Genomic DNA, 19,627 nt, shown 5'->3' on the forward strand with positions numbered 1-19,627 from the left:
TTCTCGGCTTTTACTGTAATTAATTCAGAAGTTGTCATTTCGAACGTTGCGCCTAGGTCGCACTACGATTCCCAGAATTCATTCTGTTTCATCCGGCTGCCTCCAATTAAGTCAGGCTCATTTTCTGCTGTTGTGGGTACCTCTCAGCAAGCATCCCAGCAAGCTGCATTTATTACTTTATAGGCTAATTATCTGCTTTTAAGTAAGCTTCTAAGCAAGCTGCATTCATTATTCTTCAGGTTCATTTCGGGCAGCAACATAAGTGTTTTGCTGTGTTATTGTGTCCTTTTTCCGCTGGCATTGCTAGACATGCGCAGTGTCACGGCTCTTCTTGTTATAAATTGCCTTTGTTCTACCGTGGGCTGTAGCCAGCCTTCCCGTGTAGGCTCTCTACACGCATGCGCAGCGGGATGAAGAGACAGCTTCTCTGAACTTGTGCACTGTCAGACACGGCAATCGTTTCATGCAGGTAAGCGGGGGCTCAGCCCCTCTGTTATTTACGCTTCAGTTACAGTTCTTGTAACTATTTTCATTTAGTATTGCTCTGTTAATTTCTTTGAACTTGTGTATTGTCAGACACGGCAATCGTTTCATGTAGGCAAGCGTATGCTTAGCCCCTCCGCCACTTATACTTCAGTGACAGCTCTTGTAACAACTTTGATTTAGTATTGTTCTTTCAACTCTGCAGCTCACCTTTCCATTGCAATTGAACGAGCAGTCCTAATGGAGTCATTTGCATATTATGCATGAGTTTACAAATGCCCCTTTACCTCTCTGGGGCAGAGCTGCTGCTAGTATTCTAGTACTCACTTTACAGACTCATTTTGTGCAGTGGCTCTTTAATGCGGGGATGAGGTTAGTAACCCTTTGTCACTTGGAAACAGCACTCTAATGGAGTTCCTTTGTCACTTTATTTATTTCCAGTATGAACAGATGGCTTTGATCCCTCTGGCAAAGTTTTGCTGCTCTTTTTACTTTCAACATATGCAGCTCTAGATTTCTCTATGCCCTAGAGGGCGGTTTTCAGGTGAGTCTCCATCTTTGCCTCCTATTGCTGTAGGCATTCCATTCGGAATCCAGGCTACGTGTCACTTCATTTACAGGCCGATTCATGGAATCAACGTGCGCCGAAAAAACGGCGCACGCGTGCGAAAACGTGCGATTTGCAGTGAAATAGCGAAAATCGCAGTGCAAGTGCGATTATTGCAGTGCAAGTGCGATTATCGGACAGAAAACATCGCACATCTATTCATGGAAGTCCGTGCATGCGCAAAATGTGGGCTGTGCGCTGAAAAAGTGCGCGGCGCATGCTGGCACACGCTGGCACACAGGTCACCGAACGCCGTGCGATAAGGCCACAGCGAATTCGCACATAGCGCGGCGCACATAAAAAAAAGTAGGCGTAACACGGGGCGTCACACGCAGAATGGGGAACAACTCGTGAAAATGTGGGCGTCACGGGGGAAGTACAGGAGGCAAGTGCGCAGAACGCCCACACGCTCGCCTACAACACGTATTCATGGAATCGAATAGGGAAAAACAGCGCACAGCCAAAGACGCGCACAGGCCCATACATGTCCGCCACACGAAAGCAGGCGGTAGCGTCCCTGCGCAGGAAAAAAATGTGAGCCAGAGAAGGCCCACACGCGATTGGGCCTGGGGGAGCGTGTGCGTGTATTCCAGGGGTGCGCGAGAAGTTCCACACGCGATTTGCCTGGGCACGTGTATTTCAGGGGTGCGCGAGAAGTTCCACACGCGATTTGCCTGGGTGCGTGTATTTCAGGGGTGCGCGAGAAGTTCCACACGCGATCGGGCCTGGGGGAGCGTGTGCGTGTATTTCAGGGGTGCGCGAGAAGTTCCACACGCGATTGGCCTGGGCGCGTGTATTTCAGGGGTGCGAGAGAAGTTCCACACGCGATCGAGCCTGGGGGAGCGTGTGCGTGTATTACAGGGGTGCGCGAGAAGTTCCACACGCGATTTGCCTGGGCGCGTGTATTACAGGGGTGCGCGAGAAGTTCCACACGCGATTGGCCTGTGTACGCGATTCCATTGGACTAAAGGCCCTGACAGCGCAGGAGCGTCTGTGACGTGACACGCGCGGGCGTGTCCCTGTACCCGGGGGAATGTTACAAGACCAAAAACTGCACGTCCGAGTGTCAGCCCGCGTAATTGGCGGATAGTGCCTCAGTGCGTATACGCGGAAGTGACGTTGGACGTGTGGTGCGGTTTAAAAGGTGCATGTAGTACGTCATTTCCTTGTACGTGCTTCCCGTGGAGAGCGAGTGGGTGAAATCTGTACTTCTTGTCGGTTCACACGCGATTTACTTCACAGCGTTTCTAGTTCGTACTCCCTGTTACCTCTGTCAGTATTTTTCTGATTTTCTCTTCGACCTGTTTCCTCAAACAGCGTTGACTTCTCCTTTTGTCCTGTCTCCTCAGACAGTGTACAATTCTTCTTTTGGCGGGGCTGACACATCATAATTGTCTGTTACAATCATCATTGATTGTCAGCTGGTATGTGCCAGGGCTGTGTGCACTCCACAGGGGTGTGATTTTATGTGAAGTAATTAGCCACGAGCTGCGTACGGGCTGCCTCACCCCATGCCCTTTCCCCTCCCATGCGCAGTGGGCATGCATGTGGTTGGGGATGTGGGTGCACCAACATGTCCACGGCCAGGCCCCGGCGTGTTGCAACGTTGTGCAGGACACATGCTGCCACTATGATCCTGCACACTACTGGGGGAGCGTATAACAGCTGCCCGCCAGAACGGTCAAGGGAGCGGAAGCGTGACTTGAGCACTCCGAATGTGCGCTCCACGATGCCCCGGGTTGCAATGTGGGCTGTGTTGTATCTTACCTGGGGTGGCGTGGTGGGGTTCCGAATTGGCGTCATCATGTGGGTGCTGAGAGGGTAGGCACTGTCCCCTGGGGAGGTGGTGATGGGTATGATCAGTGGGGTTGTGACATTACTCAGTATCTGACATGCATGCATGCACAGTGGCATTTATACTCACCGAGCAGCCATGTATCGCCATGCCACCCAGCTTCTATGTCCCGGTTTAGGGTAGACATTCTGTAGATGAAACTGTCGTGGGTGGAGCCTGGATAGTAGGCGTATACTGAGGTGATGATTCCCTTGGCATCACATACTACCTGGGCGTTGATGGAATGCCAGTGCTTGCGGTTTCTATAGATGTGCTCAGTTGCCCTGGGGGGACGTAGAGCCACATGGGTGGAATCAATGGCACCTAGCACTTTGGGGAATTGTGCCCCCCTGTAGAAATCCTGGGCAACAGCCTGCCTTTCTGCAGGTGTTCTGGGCAGGTATATGTGTCTGCGGACTGATGGGCGTGCAGTGATGATGGCCAAGACCTGGTGTAGGCAACGTGACTGCGTGGCCTGTGACACCCCCCCCCACTATGGCACTTGTCCGCTGGAATGATCCAGTGGCCAGGAAGTGCAGTACATTGAGGACCTTCTCCAGGGGGCTGAGTGCTTGGGAGCACAGGGTGGGTGATGTGAGGTCATCCTCCCACTCACTGACCAGGTTGAGTATTATGTGAGGTGGAAACCTATACCTCCCATACACATGGTCATCAGGCATCCCAAAAAGGCTGGTTCTGGGTGTAAAAATTCTGAGCCGGACTATCCTCCTCCTCCTCCTGCGGTATCCCACGGCCACTGCTGCTAGGAACGCTATGTTCATCCTGGCGTCTGAGCTTGTTTGTTGTTTGCGTGCACTTTTATGCTGTGCGGGTGGACGTACGCCTATTTCCTGCTGGCGTACGTGTTTCCGGATTGGCCACATTCGTTTCCATGAATACGTGTTGTAGTCGAGCGTGTGAAACTTCCCGCGCAGCCCTGGAATACCCGCACCCAGCCCAATCGCGTGTGGAACTTCTTGCGCACCCCTGAAATACACGCACACGCTCCCCCAGGCCCGATCGCATGTGGAACTTCTCGCGCACCCCTGAAATACACGCACACGCTCCCCCAGGCCCGATCCCGTGTAGAACTTCTCGCGCAAGTCTGCACTACACGCGCCCAGGCCAATCGCGTGTGGAACTTCTTGCGTACCCCTGCAATACACGCACATGCTCCCCCAGGCCCGATCACGTGTGGAACTTCTCGCGCACCCCTGAAATACACGCACACGCTCCCCCAGGCCCGATCGCCTGTGGAACTTCTCGCGCACCTCTGAACTACACGTGCCCAGGCCAATCACGTGTGGAACTTCTCGCGCACCCCTGAAATACACGCACACGCTCCCCCAGGCCCGATCACGTGTGGAACTTCTTGCGCACCTCTGAACTACACGCGCCCAGGCCAATCGCATGTGGAACTTCTTGTGCACCCCTGAAATACACTCACACGCTCCCCCAGGCCCGATCGCGTGTGGAACTTCTCGTGCACCCCTGAAATACACGCACACGGTCCCCCAGGCCCGATCGCGTGTAGTACCACCCGCGAGCCCCTGAAATACACGTACCCCGCTTCCCCAGGCCCGATCGCATGTGGGACTTCTCGCGCACCTCTGAAATACATGCACACGCTCCCCCAGGCCCGATCGCGTGTGGGACTTCTCGCGCACCTCTTGAATACACGCACACGCTCCCCCAGGCCCGATCGCATGTGGAACTTCTCGCGCACCCCTGAAATACACGTACCCCGCTCCCCCAGGCCCAATCGCATGTAGAACCACCCACGAGCCCCTGGAATACACGTACCCCGCTCCCCCAGGCCCGATCGCATGTGGGACTTCTCGCGCACCCCTGAAATACACGCACACGCTCCCCCAGGCCAGATCGCGTATGAAACTTCTAGCGCACGCGTGTTCCCGAAACCCGTAATACGCGTTCCCCGCTTTGCGTTTGCTGTTTGCCAGTCCGGTAAACTGGTACAGGGTTGGCACGGCCCTTTGCGATGGTTTTGCGATCTTGATGGCTTTTTCCTTGCGCAAGGGCGTTCTTGGGGGCGTAACTGGCGCTGCTGCAGGGTCGCTGCGCCACGTCTGCTTTTGGAGGCGAGAATCCATGAATACGCTGTGCGCGGAAATTGATTTTATCGCACGCGGCTGGCGCAGACATTCGCACGGGCACGCTGTGCGCCAGCCGCGTGCGACACTTTTGAGAGGAATTACATGAATCGGCCTGTTAGTGTTTTGTTTTTGTTCAGGATTTAGGGCCTCATTACCCGGTAGGCGGTGAGCCATGGCGCTATTAGCGCCATGGCTCATGCCAGTAAAATACCGGCACCGCCTTGGCGGAAAGGGGATTTACCGCCCCATTCCAAGGTTGGAGGGGCGGTAAATTGCCCTTCCCCATTCCCATTTCTGCCCCATAGGGCTCTATGGGAATGGGGAAGGCGCTAATTACAGCACCGCAATTTTGCGGTGTCGTAATTAGCTCCGAGGTCCCTTAGCGGGTTGGATTTTAACGCCTGCAAAAAGCAGGCGTTAAATCCCCCAACCCGCAAAGGGACCTCGTAGTAAGGCGGTAGGGATTTACCGGTACCGGTATTTTACCGGTACCGGTAAATCCCTACCGCCATCCGTGTAATGAGGCCCTTAGTCTTTAAACCTCCAGAGAGGCTGGTTTCTCTACTTGGTATTGGTCTTTACAGCAGCTTGGAATTTACAAGGTTAGTAAAAATTGCCCTTAGGCACAGTAGCTTACACTGGCCGAGGTTACACTCACATATATATTACACAGCCACGCTAGTAGCTTTGTAGTTATGGTTAAGTTGCTGTTTCCATAGGAAGAGCCCTTTTTGGGTGGCTTATAACTTCACTTTCCCTGGACGAATCCTCACCAAACTTTGCAAGTATATGGGTCACTCTGAATTCTTTTGCAAAGTTTGGTGAGGTTTGGTGAAGGGGGGGCAAAGTTATAAGGGGGGTCCCAAAACTTATTTTTTTCCCATAGACAGAATGGGGAAATAACTTTGCTCACGCCTACAGCCCAAACCGCTGGACGGATTTTCACAAAATTTGGACCAGGAGCAGCGGCTTGGTCCCGAAAGCCTGCTTTTGCAAATGTGGTGAAAATCCATCCAGTAGTTTTTTTTTAAAAATGACCACCAAAAAATAGGTCACAAAAAATTAGTGGTATCTATGTTCGACCCGCGGACAGTGTCCTGATTGGCTAATCGGGTTACGTCATGTCCGCGGACATGCGACGTGTTCGCTGATTGGATGGTGAAGAGCGTGAAGCGTGTCAGATTTTTGGGAACATCCGCCATCTTAGATTCGCGGACGTCCGCGGACAGTGCGGTCAAACTTTGTTGAAAAATAGTATTTAGTAGAGTGTGTTGTTGTGTGAAAGTGTTTGGGGAGGGTGGGGGAGTAAGAGATGGGTTAAATGTTGTATTTATTTAGGTGGTAGACCCCCCCCCTGTTGTGTTTGTTTTGTCCGCGGACAACGCAGATGTTCTAAATAAACGAAATGGGGGTGTTCTGAGGACACTACGCCTGTCCGTATTGTTCGCAAGCAAACTGAAAGTGGTCTAAGAACACTGGCGGTGTCCTGAAATGTTCAAAAATAAACGAAGTGGGTGTGTTCTGAGGACAGTAAGCCTGTTTGTTTTGTTCTCAGGCAAGTTGAATCTGTTCTACGAACTCATAATGTGTCCTGGGATGTTCGTCAATAAATAAAATGGGGGTGTCCGGAGGACGGTATGACTGTCCCTTCTGTTCACAAGCAATTCCAAATTGTTCTAAGAACACATGTTTGCAAGCATGTTCAAAGTGTTCTTAGAACACATTATGTGTCCTGGGATGTTCGTAAATAAACAAAATGAGGGTGTTCTGAGGACGCTATGTCTGTCCATACCGTTCGCAGGCAAGTTGAAACTGTTCTAAGGACACTCATGATGTACGCGGACAAAAAAAGTGTCCATGTGGTATAGTTGAAATGTCTGACTCTATGGGTGTGATATGCTGCGGTGGTTGTGGCTAGGTCATAGAGTCTTGGAAGCATGGCCATATGGCCATGCTCCCAAGACTCTATGCCCTGGCCACAACCACCGCAGCATATCACACCCATTGTGGCTGATAACTTTTGGATCCAAGAACAAATTTATAAGCAATAAAGTTATAAGCCACTATGGGTGTGATATGCTGTGGTGGTTGTGGGCAGGGTCTATAGTCTTGGGTGCATGGACAAGATCAAATTTATAGGCAACAAAGTTGTAAGTCACTATGGGTGTAATTTGCTGTGATGGTTGTACTTAATATAATATACTTACTGTTTGGTTTAGTAACTGGAGTACATGTATTTCTTGTTTATTTCTGTGATAAAAGAAAAGTTCATGTTAGTATTGGTATTTTGTAACAACTTATAACATGAAATAATCAAAAATCTTTTTTTACCCTCATATTTAGTAGATTACAAACCAGTTTACTGTACAATTTGCTCAGTTTCTGTGTGTGTTGCTAGAATCATTGGGTCTGTGGGAGAAAAAAAAATCCATGTTGGATTAAAAAAAACCTTTTTTTGTTATGCTACAGTCTATTTGTTTGTTTGCTTTCAGTGTTCACTTGTTATTTCTGTCTAATGCTCTACATATTGGCTTGTTGCAGATTTTTGGAGCAGTTACATACCTGTTGACATATTCTAACAAGTCTATTTTTTTTATAATGAAGTGGTTTTGATTTATCTGTTTGGTTATTGAAAATGTTGGGATAGTTAGATACCAGTTGGCGTATTCTAACTGTCTATTTTTTGTTACAAGGTAAAGGTATTGATTTATCTGTTTGGTTATTGTAACATTTTGGGGTAGTTAGATACCAGTTGGCGTATTCTGTTTATTTTTTTATATAATTTAGTGGTATTCATTTATCTGTTTAGTTGTTGTAGAATCTTGGGACAGTTATATAGCTGTTGGCATATTGTAACCGTTTATAGTTTTCTAATAGAAGTTTAGTTAATACATTTTGGTTTTAAGAAAATTAAATAAGCGTTTGTAAGATTTTCAGGTAATCTCTGCTTTAGACTAATGGTACTATCATTACATTCGAACCATCCACAATTCTTTTTTATATATGCAGTATAGCGACCTGCATTGGTTGTGGCTCCTGTGTGGTAGATTATACCTATTGTTGTGAAGGTTTTCTTATCAAGTGATACTTGACCATCTGTGAATCCAGTCAGCTTGCAGTTGTTTTTGGTACCATCTGCATTGTAACGTAGAAGCATTAGTATTACGTATTTACTATGTGTTTGTATTAGTAAGGTGGAGCGATTATCTGAATTGCAGGTAGTACATAATCTACCATGGTTTGCATTTTTTACAAGTTGCTGAAAGGGAACGGATTCACAATTAGGTATTGAATCATATACAAAGCGCTCATTGGGAATTTGTTCTTGTGGCACATTGTTGCACAGAGTGCATGTATGTTTCCACATGTATGAAATCTGGAAGATTTCATTTATAGGTATGTTTTTGTTTTCCAGTACTTGTAATAAGTACATTAGAAATTCTTGTGGATCCTCCTGTGAGTTTATAGTGAATTTCACCATTCCAGCACAGTAGTCCAATTGTTGTCTTATTCCATACACACTATACGTGTTGTCAGGATTGTTTGTTGCGTTTCTATGAAGTACTAACATTTGCAAACATTGGTCTGAACTGTGTAAGTAAATGTTGTCAACTATTGGTGGTAATTGAAATAGAATATGCATTGCTACATTTGCGTAGCAACTTACACCATTTACATTTGAAAGTTTAAATGGACCAGGTAGTTCTGTATCTGAGTGTTTTTTTGGAATTTGTCTTCCTTCTTTGAAGAAGTACCTGGTTTACTTTCCCTAATAGGTTCTTTTTTGATTGTGGTACTTGATGAAGTATTACTTTATTTTAATCTCTTTGGAGGATTTGCAGTGACATCCTGTTGCATTTCTGTTTGATTTAGTTTTCTTTTAGAATATTTTACTTTTTGTGGAATAGGATATGTTTTTAGATGGGGGGTGTATAGTGAACAAAGTCTATTGTATTCTGAAATGCAAGGAATATCAGCGTTTACTTTACTTGCATCAAAGTTGATTAGAAATAGACCATCAAGTGTACGTAAGCATGATAATGCTACGTAGCTCATGCCTTCTTTAAAGACTGTGTTACCAATGTCTACCAATGCTTTGTTTAGGGTAGGACCTTGTGATTTATGAATGGTGACTGCGTATGCAAGAGCTAGAGAAAATTGTTCTCTTCGTACATGCATGTCTTTGAAAAGAAGGAATCGAGCTGTTGAGCGTCCTATCCTTTTCACTTCTGAAAGTTTGTCAATGAGAATATTGACAAACTGAATGTTGTTGTCACGTGGGTATGTTTGAAAGCCAACAACTGTACATAGTGCTCCATTAACTAGTCCTTGATCCACGTCAAGGTTACGTTTAAGCATTACTCTGCAATTTAAGGATAATTTTAATATTTTTTCCAATCCAGCTGTGTTGGAGATTACATTTTCTAAACTATTTAGTCTTGTTGTGGCTTGTTCACACATGGGTAGTGTCATACCATGTATGTCTAGTTTGTCTGTGGCGCTAATTTCAATTATTGGTTGCATTTCTTTTTTTAACATTGTTTCATAGAATTTGAAACAGTTTGCAAGAGTTGGCATTAAGGCCATACAATTGACATTTTTGTGGGCTAATTGTTCCATAACATCCGTAGCACATGCATTATGGCCATAAAGTGCATGAATGTGCCGGGTTTTCAATATTGCTTGTGCTTCTTGAGATAATATACCAACTCTAACACTTTTTAAGATGTTGGCATAAGTGAGATCTGCAGATTGCCGCAAGTTTTCTGTTAATTCTCTGTATTGGAAATGTTGCCAAAGGTTGACATTTCCTATGCTGCCAACAGGTTGCAGCAGAGTTTGTGTCCTAAGGTTTTAAGAATAGGCTCACCTTTCACTGGTGTCAATTGAAGAAGGTCTCCGAAAACAATAATGTGTTTTTCTCCAAAGAGCTCTTCGTAGTTTGTTTTGAGTACTTCTTGTAATCTGAGGTGAATCAAGGCCAACATTAGGTTGGAGACCATGCTCACTTCATCTATTAGTAGCATTTTCATTTGTTTTAATACTCTGCGTAGTTCCATTGCAGCTTCTGCAGAAAGTTTGTAATAGTCTAATTTGTTTTGGTGTTCTACTGGCAGGAGTAGTAATCGGTGTACAGTGACACCGCCTATGTTGTAGGCAGCTAAACCTGTGGGCGCAGTGACAACAGCTGACAGTTTGTTGTTTGTCAATTTTTTAAGGAATTTACTGATGATTTTGATTAAGAATGTTTTGCCAGAACCAGCCTCCCCACTGACATACAGTAGTAAAGGTTTGTAATTATGGCAGGTGCATTCTTTGTTTTCATGCTGTACACCATGTGCAATTTCTTTTGTTACTTCTTCAAAAATGCTACGTTGTTCATTGTTGAGTTTTGATTGTAGTATAGTTAAGTCTTCTTTATCTTCATACTGACAAATGGTGTTTTCTACTTCTGTCATAGCTAATTCTGCCTCATTTGCTATTAGTGGCTCTCCCAGTGGTTCTTGGCTTCCTGTTACAGAAGGTTGACTACTGTCAGGAGTGTACTTATCTAGTTGGGCCTGCAGTTCTTCTTCGTGTTGCTGTTCATTGCGCAACATTGTTTTGTACTGTGTAAAGTTTACATCAGTTATAGTGCTTTCATTTGCTTTGAAAGCGTCTTCATAGGAGTCATAGTTATCTAGTATTTCTTCTTCTTTTCTCCATGGTTAAAAGAGTTGTAGCAGGGACATGTGATATAGTTCTTTATATTGAGGAGTCTTTAATGACAATTTGATAGGATTAATTCAATTTGGTTTGGTGAGTTTTACTAAGCTGCCTTCACAATTTGTCACTCTGTATCTACCTTTTGTTTCATTGGGTTTTATATTATTTTTGTATGTGAAGTTTTGAGCTATGTGGTATAGACACATGGTTTCCAAAGTGGTACTTCTGTTTGGGTAGTATGTGTCCAGCAAATTGTTTTTTAAAATGTCTTGGCTGTTGGGATCATGTATGGCTATTGTTTCTATATCTTGGTATGATTTTAGAACTCTTTTTTTTAGATTTAGCAGGACCAAGACTTAGCCATACTATATTTTCATATTTTCCATACAAAGCAGTACCAGTTAAACGATCTGCTGCTCCATAGGAGCCACATTCTCTATGAGAGCATTTTTATGCCCAAGCTGTATAATTTTTGAGACAGCGTTTTGCCTGATGACAGGTCATTCCAGAGGTCTTGTAGCTCTGTTTTTTCTGCTTTGGTTAAGTGATGCTGTAACATATCGTGCAACTGCAGTGGAATTGTCTGCAATGTACTGCACATCTATGTTTGCATTCCATAAGTGGGCAATGATTGGATTGTAATCATTGATATATTTTTCTTCTTCTGTTCTTTTTATGTAATATGTATTTTTAGGTGATTTGCCTTTAACACTATGTCTAACTGAAGACATGAAGTTGTTCACTTGACCTGTTTTTGTAACCAGTCTAGGGAAACCAAAGCGGCATTTGGTGTAGTATTTCCCTTTGTTTTTGTATTTGCGACGCCAATATTTGTCACATTTGTGTCTTTGAAATTGTAAAATTTGTGCTTGAAGATCAATATTTGTTGCTTCTGATGGAATTTGACAAGTGACATATTTTTCAATAAACTGTAAAACAGTGGCGTCATTGTCTTGATCAAATTTAGGAGCATCTTTAATCCATAAAAGCATGTGGATATGTGTTGCTCCTCTGGCTTGGTATTCTTTTCTCCAAAAGAAGTGTTGCACTTCTCCAAGGGAAGGAGCAGTTTTATTACAGCAATGAAGCGATGGTGAAAATATCTTGAAACATTAACAGGATCTAGAGAACAAAGTTCTCCAGGTGTTAGTATATCTATGTTTGTTTTGTTTTTGTTTGATATGCGTAGGAAATCATGTAAATCTTCCCATGCATATTCTGCACAACTTAATGTAACTAACCAAGTGGGTGGGCCAAGGTTTCTTATCATTCAACATACATCTCCGTGACGTCGAAACCAGTATTCTTTAGTACCACGCATATTTGCTAATAGATTTGTAATATTTGATTGTAAAACCTCATCTTTTTGTAATAATTGTGTAGCTGACATATTTTGAAAGTGGGATCCTGATTTTAATGTGTGTGCAACTCCGTAACATAAAGTTGCTAGTTCACTTTCAAAGAGTAGGTGGAATTTGTATTCCACATTTTGTCTAAATCTGGGATCTTCAGAATACATCTGTAATGAGCGATATTCTGATGCTGTTATGGGAATAGGTCTATCATCGTACCTTCCTCCTTTGCCAGTAGGAAAAAGTAGAGGAAAAGCATGTGCTTCTATACCTTTTTCCCATATGCTGATTGGTGATCCTTTTGTTTGACGCATTTGGTACGTTTCTAGTGCATCTTCTATGGTGTCATTAGAATGCAATAGGTGAATTGTATAATGGTCTAAAGTATTAGATATTGTAGCAGGATCTAGGAGCTCAAATTGACCAGCTTCTTGTGTCTCTTGAATTATTTCAGTGGTATCCTTCAAGTTTTCTTCAATATTAATTTCTTTGTAGTATTCATTATTGTCTTTTAGATATTGCAAAGCTTGTCTAACTTTATGTAAATTTACCAGTTGTTGCCAATTTTTTTTGTCTTTTGTAGGTACACCATTTACTAAAATAATTAAAGATTGTTCAATTGGACGTTGCACTCCTAGAGTGTGTACATTTTCTTTTAGATCTAATGGTAAATACACTACTTTTCCACGAATACCGTTCACTAATTCAGAGGGAGGTAATTTTGCTGTTTTTGGTTGAAGGAGTATTATTGCTTGAAAGGGGTGTACTGTTTGAATTATGATGCTCTCATATAAATTGAGTTGTTGTAGGGGTTTTGGTAGTGGAAATAATTCCAAATTATTTGTGATAGCCCGTGAAGGAGTTTGGTTGTTGTCAAGTTTTGTTTTGCAGTAATTGCAAAGTATTAAGGGGTCAGTTATTTCGTATTTTCTTTCTGCTACAAGGTAGAGAGCTAATTCAAACCATTTAGAATCTTCATTGTCTTCTATTTTGTATGTAGTTCTATAGTGTTTGTGTTTCTTTTATAAAAAGTTCTACGGCAACATACACACACATGGTTTGGTATTTCAGCAGATGTACTTTTAAATTTCAGTATTTCTTTTTTGTATGTGTGTAGAAGAAGGTTGCTATGCATAGAATTGTTGCTAATTTGCTTTAAAGCTATTTCATTCTGTAAGTGGCTTTCACTTTCAAAATATTTTTTCTGGATATAGTCGATTTCTTCAAGTAGGTCTTTTGCTGTACCATGTAGAAGAATGTTATTTAAATTGGCTAGTGCTAAAGCAGGCATTTTAGCATAGTACAGTTTATAGACTAGATTTCTTATAGTTGAATGATGTGTTGATATCATTTTGATATAATGGAAGGTGGTTTTGCAAATAGGTCCTGAAATGCAATCCAATGAATGTCCTTGTAGTCCTGTGTACTTGCGCACTGGACAGGTATCCATATTTTGCAGTAGTTTAATTTTCATTTTGTCTTTGCCTTTCACAGATTGATTGAGGAATTGGCGTAAAGATTTGAAAGATTATTTGGGAATGTTACACATTGACGTGCATGGCCATTTGTATACTAGATGTTCTGATTCAGTTGAATGGAGAGGTAATTGAGTTTTCTGGGGATATTTTTGTAAGTAGTATTTCTTGTTCCATTATGGTATTATTAACTTTTTCACAACCTCGTTACCTGCTATGGATGGCAATTGTGTTTGTTTGCTTTTGTTTGTATGCTTCTTCATTAAAGTATGGTTCTGTGCTTGTAGTGTGACTCCATTCAGCTCCACAGATACTTAAGAAGTTATTTCTGTTGACATTTCGTTTATTGAGAAGTATTTTTTGTAATTTACTCATTAGTTTTGTTAGTGGTTTCATTTTGTTTAACACTAAAATAAATAACTTTCTTTTGAGAAGGATTGCACTGTCTATCAACGCTTCTCAAATTAATTTCCTACGATAGGTTTTAAGGGTTGAGTTTGATTTCTCTCCTGTTTTTAGAAGATTTTGCAGGACTCTGTGACGGAACATTTTTGCTAAAATACTTTTTTTGGTATGCTTAGTTTGGACTATATCAAGATTTATAGGAGCAGTTTTATCTGTAGTGGTAGCTGATTTATTGTTAATTGATTTGCAGTTTGTTTTACATTTTGATAGAGGAGGCAAAGTTTCTGTACTTGAAGTTTGTTTTGTTTCACTAAATGACTGTATTAGCGGTTTTGTTTTAACTTTTTTTTAAAATTCTGCTAGAGATGGATGCTTGTTTTGCACACTTCTATTTTCATTTGCTATGTTTCTGCGTTGCTTTCTATGGATTGGATTTTTGGTAGGCATTCTTTAGGGTCTGTTGAAAAAAATAAAGAAGGTATGGGTTGAGGTGTTCTTAATGTATGTGTGCTGTTTCCATGAGTGTGTGAGTAAGATAATAAAGATGTATGTAATGGTGTGTGATTGTGCATTGGGCAACTACAACTAGTTGGGATGGCTATTCTTGAATTTATGTGCTACTAAACTGGGGTTCAGAAGGTAGTAGAAAGTAAGCTGGTGGTGGCGAGAAGTATAAATAGTAAATCTAATAGTATACAATTAAAACAGTTGTTTGATTAATATCAAAATTCTAGGGGTTCAGTTGGGTTATTTGTGTGTCGAAAACTAAGAAATTGCGCGTCATTTTGCCTGTAAATCTCTGTTTAAGAAATGGGGATTTGTAGACAGAATGGTGCCAATCTCTATTTTTAGACACCGAAATAGTATGAATTAACCTTACAGTGTGCTTCAATAATATTACAAATGATATGGTGGTATTCAACTTACTTTTTTTCTAAAATGAGCAGGTGTCTTCTTAGTTGTCCTTTGTACTTCAAATTTGGCTGCTTCTTTTCAGGAGAATGGTCTTCACTGCAATTGTAAAGGAAATAATTAAGGAATTTTGTTTGTATATAGCATTGTTTTTAATTTAGACATTGATTTTTTTAATTGATATTGATCATTAGGGCCTTCCTCAAAATCATGAAAACTATCTTATTCACATAAGATGTCTTGCACCAGTTGAATATATATCATATGTTCTTAATGCATAAAATGTATTGTAATGACTAACTGTACCAACCAAAATATCATTTGTATGCCTTGTGGACTTCATAATGTACCACTTAATAGCACTATTTCTGTAACTAAGCTCTTGTGAGTAACAGCGCCTCAATGCCATGGGCTGCTTGCGCAGTATATAAATATAAGTAAATAAATGTTTACATTTTTGTAGTAGTATTGTTTTTTGATTTTTGAACATACTGTGTCTATGCAATTTTGTTTGGGTATGTTAACTTTTCATTTTGTACTTTAACTATGTTAGTTCAACGTGCTTTGAAAATGTGAGTGTAAAAATAAATTAAATGGCAGATAGGTTTAGAAGTGACAATTGATTTTAGGAGATGGAAAAAATGACAGTAAATTCTTTTTATAGATTATACAAGGTAAAAGTCAGTTAATTTGTTTATATGAATCTATAAAAGTTGTACATGTACTATATAGAAAATATGCATACCTGTAGTTTGTGTTCATGCATATGGATATGCAAGCAGTTGTAAGTAGAAATCTTGGAGTCTTGTACAGTATTTCTGGTAGAAGGTGCTTTCCAATGATATGACATTTGTACTCAGAGAGATTAACAGTACATTAAAAGTGCTGATCTATGATGATGCTGTTAGATGTAGAGGTCCTGGATGTGATTGGTGGATGTTCATGTGACTTCTTAGCTATATCCAATGAGGGAATGGCACAGAAAGTAAATGGTAGAAGGACTGTTCATGTTAAGATATGTCCGCGGACATGGCGGTAGTACGCGGACATCGGGTGTTACATCCAGGGATTTTGGGGTTGGGGAGCCATGCAAATGAGAATGAGTAGAGAAAGGGATTGGTCAAGAAAGTTTAGTGGGTGTGTTGTGCCAGGAGAGAGTTTTTCAGATACTCTTTTTGCTGAGAGAAGAACAGATAGCTATGGCTGTGTGTTTCAAAAATCACATTGTTTGCATTTTGGGAGACTCGTGGATTCATTGGTTGAAGGTGCATGCAGAAATCTGTGGAGTAGCTGTAGATCTTGGATTCCCACATGTGGAAGTGCACTGGCATGGGGTACATGGAATTAAGTGGTTGGACTTGCTACCTCTGTGTGCTACTTTGGAAACGGAGCAACATCCAGACATAATTGTAATTCATTGTGGAGGGAACAGTTTAGGACATGTGTCTGGAATTTCTTTGCAATTTGCAATGAGAGAAGGACTTGGGAAGGTCATGGACATGTTTCCAAATCCTCAAATAATTTTTTCATGTATTGCACAGAGACAAATGTGGCTTTGTTCTTCTTCATTTGGTCCACAAATGGAGAAAGCAAGGCACAATGTCAATAAGGCTGTTTGTGCCTTTCTAAAAGATTTTGGCATGTCCTCTTTTCCCAATGAAAATATTATGTTTCGTAGAACATACATATTTCGCAGAGATGGAGTCTATCTTACTTATGCTGGCAATCAGATTTTTTTTGAGAAATGTACAAAATGCATTGCGAACTTTTTGGGAATTACAGCATCTATTTTATAGTAGGTGTTGAGCATTTCAAATGTTTCATACTCAAATAATCACCACCAAAAGGCTCTTTTCAGAGCCACCACTTCATCCCAGATAAAACTGCAATGGTTATGATAGGGTAGCACCCCAAAATTTGAGATGTCCGCAGACTGTCAGCGGACTTCTAAAAGATTACACAGAGTCCTGCTTCATTTATTTTCACTTCTATTTTTTAACTATAAAAGGCGGCTCTGAAAAGAGCCTTTTTTTGGGGATTTTTGTTTTACGTTTTTTTTTTTTTTTTTTTTCATACAAGACACACTAGGAGGGGAAAGGAGGGTAGGGAGGGTCACCAACCACAGGGATAAGAAAGGGCGAGCTGAGAGAGGAAGATGTAGAGTGGGTTTCACTTGGGTAGTGAGCAGACTTTTTCGTGCTCTGAAACGATAGCCTCAAAAGCACTACGAAGTCTCTCCCCCCTGCTCAGTACTGCGTCGCAGTACATACACACAACTGTGACCCTTGAAAGGTAAGTGTCATCAGCATTGCGTATGGCCTGTGAGGCAGCTTGAGGAATACGCTGTCCCACAGGAGTGTTCCTTGTGGTGACAGGATCAGAAACAGAGGATGAAGTAGAAGAAGTCAACCTGCTACGCTCCTCGCAAGCTACAACTTTGCGAACGGCCCCCAAGTGGAATGACTTTAGGTGTCTCTTCATGGTAGTTGTCCCAAAGCTGTAAGAACCATGCTTCCCGCGACTGAGTACCATTTTGCACTCATTGCAGGTGACTTGGTTCGCACGCGCCTTAGGACCATTACCATGAATGGTAAATAACCGCCACACCCAAGACTCACGCCGAGTGCTGGTAGTAGGGACTTCCACTACCTCATTCTCATCATCCTCTTCTTCCTCCTGTGCATCCTCACTCCTGTTCCCCTCTTCAGGCCCTTAGGGAGGTGGTGGTGGTGGTGAAGGGGTGGGGGTGGTGCTGAGGCAGATGCAGCACCAGGTGGCAGTAGTGGAGCCAAGGATGCCATTAAGATTGTGATGGAAATCTGCAAATTTGCAGGAAAATTCGCTATGCTCTGTAGGATAGCCAGAAGCACAATGAGAATGAGCTCTAGGGCATGGTCTTTTATAGGGGTGCTTGTGCGCGGTCCGCGGACAGCCGAGCTGTCTGCGGACAGATCGAACACCAAAAAAAGGTTCAAAAAGTCCCAAAAAGTATGTAGAAAGTCTGGATTATGTCTGGGACTTGTGGTATGGTGATGTATTATTGAAAAATACTGTGGATTGCCTGAAAAGGTAGTTTAAAATTGTTCGCGGACACGAACAGTGTCCGCAATCAGAACACATGCTCAGCGTGGGCGCGGTCACATGATGGCTTCGCGAGCATGTCCACGAAGGGAGCTGTTGTCCTCTGGACACCAAATGCACTGAAACTATTTTGCGCATGCGCGTTGGTGTTCTACGGACACTGTTCGGGTCCTGGAGTGATTAAAATTGTGTCACAAGTGAAACAAACAGTTACAGACAGGCGTTTGCTCTTAGAACAGTTTCAAATTGTCTCTGAACAATACGGACAGGCTTAGCGTCCTCAGGACACTTCCATTTTGTTTCTTTATGAACATTTCAGGACACCGCGTGTGTTCTTAAAACAGTTTCAACTTGCTAGCGAACAATACGGACAGCGTCGTCAGGACACCCAGATTTCGTCCATTGACGAACATTTCAGGAGACAGCTTCTTTTCTTAGAAAAGTTTCAACTTGCCTGTGAACAATACGGATAAGCATAGCGTCCTCAGGACACCCCCTTTTTGTTTATTTACAAACATTTTAGGACACCGCGTGTGTTCTTAGAACAGTTTCAACTTGCTAGCGAACAGTACGGACAGGTATAGTGTTCTTCGGACACCTCCATTTTCGTTTCTTCACAGACATTCCGGACACCCGCGCTGTCCGCGGACACCTATATTGCTTTAAAAAAAAAATAAAGAAATGAATTAGAACACAATATAAAAATTTTATTTTATTTTACATGTATGTTAAATTTATGACAGAGAAGATGAGGCAGAAACTGAAACAAACAGGAGAATTAGGGGTTTCAACAGGATTTATATGAGGTGAAGAAGGGATGGAAGTCTCATCAAAACGTTTTGGTTCATGGAGAGGGTTTGGGGATAATTGACTGGGATATGGTGAGGGGGGACAGGTACATGTGGGACAATGGTACGTAGTTTTTTAGTTTTTTGTTTGAAATGATCCTCCAAAAAGATTTTTAAATTATTAAAATTTGCCAACCGTAGGTCCATTTTTTCATCTATGTTGTGAAGAGTCTTATACACTACAGCTTTTTCTGTAGTACTTTCAATTTTGGTATGCTCTGTACAAGAAATATATATATATGTTAAATGTATATAAAACAATATCAATTAATTGGTTTATATTGTAAAGTGTCTACCATTAGATTCACTATCTTCTGACATTTCCTCATGTGAGAAATGCTCCTCTAGCCACTCCAGAGTAGTAGGCATTTCTGTGAGAAAAAAAAACATAATATCAATGTTTTTTGTATCTAATACAGAAAGTTTACAAATATATGAGTAAAATGTAGTAAACTTGCTATTTCAGGTAAGGTGTGTTATGAGTGGTCTGTAGATCTGCTGTTGTTCTTGGTTGTGGAGTTTCTGTGAGGTAATCATGTTGGAAGCTTATCTTTCTTTTTTTGGTATATTCCATTTTAGAAAATATTGTATTTAAATGAATGGTTAGTGTGTTACATATATGGGTTACACTTCTTATGTGTTACTACATATAATGTGTATGTGTGCTGGTTTGTGAATTTGTAAAATGTTCATATGTTATGATATAGCAATTAAACATACCCCCCAGAGTTTTTGGGTAGTGGTGCTATTGTCTGAACATGAACGCGGATATTAAAAGAGTTTGCGGACATCAAATTCAGTAGAGGGGGT

At 42.1% G+C, this 19,627-nt stretch overlaps 1 long non-coding RNA gene across 2 annotated transcripts in view; it reads left to right on the forward strand.

The window, feature by feature from the left end:
- The first annotated feature begins 385 nt into the window (after positions 1–385).
- Positions 386–19,627, forward strand: part of LOC138510288 (uncharacterized) — a 279,524-nt gene continuing 260,282 nt past the window's right edge. Inside the window, exon 1 of one of the 2 annotated variants that reach the window (XR_011280358.1) lies at positions 386–469. This is a non-coding gene — a long non-coding RNA (uncharacterized lncRNA). The remainder of the gene's footprint in view (positions 470–19,627) is intronic. The other variant, XR_011280360.1, reaches the window with a different exon arrangement.

This window comes from Ambystoma mexicanum, chromosome 6p, assembly GCF_040938575.1.
Source record: "Ambystoma mexicanum isolate Mex_15411 chromosome 6p, UKY_AmexF1_1, whole genome shotgun sequence".
In the NCBI taxonomy this organism is placed as follows: Eukaryota; Metazoa; Chordata; class Amphibia; order Caudata; family Ambystomatidae; genus Ambystoma; species Ambystoma mexicanum.